The sequence below is a fragment of the Branchiostoma belcheri genome, unplaced genomic scaffold, assembly GCF_001625305.1.
Source record: "Branchiostoma belcheri isolate BF01 breed outbred unplaced genomic scaffold, Haploidv18h27 scaffold34, whole genome shotgun sequence".
NCBI lineage: Eukaryota > Metazoa > Chordata > Leptocardii > Amphioxiformes > Branchiostomatidae > Branchiostoma > Branchiostoma belcheri.
The window spans coordinates 1,364,652-1,366,053 of record NW_017803954.1 but is presented as its reverse complement, the minus strand read 5'-3'; the positions used below and the strand labels follow the sequence as shown (position 1 = coordinate 1,366,053).

Genomic DNA, 1,402 nt, shown 5'->3' with positions numbered 1-1,402 from the left:
ACATTTATTTTGTGGTCTGTGTTAGCAATGTATTATATAATTTTAGAATCAAGTATTATGGAAGGATTTTACTCGTCTATATTATTATACAGTAATGGTTACCTACACGTAGTAGTTGTCTATCACAAGTTTGATATACATGACTTTATATATAATGAAAATAAAAGGGCTGTACTCATTCATTAACATTGATCTTTTGTTTTTCACCCTATTTTGTGCAATTGACAAGGGAATCTGTGTTATTGTCTGTTTCAATTTATCAAAATAAGTAGGAAGATTATTATCTGTTATAACCAATTCTGTACTGGGATTGAGGGATAAGAAAGAATTGTGACTAGGTGTGTGAAAATGGCCAAAAGAAGCTCACACAATGTTAGTGGTGTTAATGTCTAGCAGGTAAAAGAGTTTTCAGAGAGAAATGCAGAATGAGAGATCAAGACTTTTGTATAAAAATATTTGAAACTTTGCAATAACATTTTCACACACCTGTGCTGATGATACTTTCTTGTCTTCCCGGTGAAAAAATGTACATGTAGATAAAATGACTTTGAACAGTATAATGTAATTATGCATGGGCATGACATGTCTTGTTTACAAAAAAAGATAATTTTAAAAAGTTTATTTAATATAATCCAATATATATTATAATCACCATATAGTTCTTTTAGGCTTTAAATTATGTATATGTATGATTTGTTTTATGATATGTGGTACAATGTGTATGTAGTACAGCTTGCTGTAATTTACCCCCATTTCTCTATTATTTTGACCAGAAATGTTCTAGACACAGACTGCCTTGGTAGTGAAAGGAAGTTCCCCATGCTTCCTATATACCAATAAGTGCCATTGGAGCTTTGTGCCATCATCAGTGAAACATTATCTGATGGAATACCTATTTCAGGATGCTTGAATCTTGGTTACAGCCAGCCTTGCTTTTGTTACATACATACAATACATGTACTGTATATTGTCTAGTACATTTATCATTTTCAAAGTGTGGATTGTATTTAACATAAAGATGTGTGCATGTGTAAGGAATTTACACATTATTTACATTTGTAACTACACTCAATGCATGCTTAGGGTTACGAAGTTAAGAGCTGTTTTGTAATAAGAGGTACAAATATATACATGTATGTACATGTACCACCGTGACTTATTGGCAGTTGCTGGCATGACTATTTTATTGGATAGTGCATACTTAAGTTGTACGTAGTTTGGTTACATATAGGTTTGTGTAGCATTTTATGTCTGGGCCTTAAGTCTGGCAATGGTTACTTTTAGGAAAGTCCATAGTAAGTTGTGTTCATAGTTGTATAATGTATCTTATTTCAAGCTACTCTGTTTCCTCCAGAATGCTCCAATATGCTAGGATACTGTGTATTGTTTCAAGCAATACCAC

General features: G+C 32.3%; 1 protein-coding gene across 2 annotated transcripts in view; it reads left to right on the top strand.

Moving 5' to 3' along the window:
• Window positions 1-1,402, top strand: part of LOC109475515 (serine/arginine-rich splicing factor RS2Z33-like) — a 12,957-nt gene that overhangs the window by 8,952 nt on the left and 2,603 nt on the right. The window lies entirely within an intron of this gene.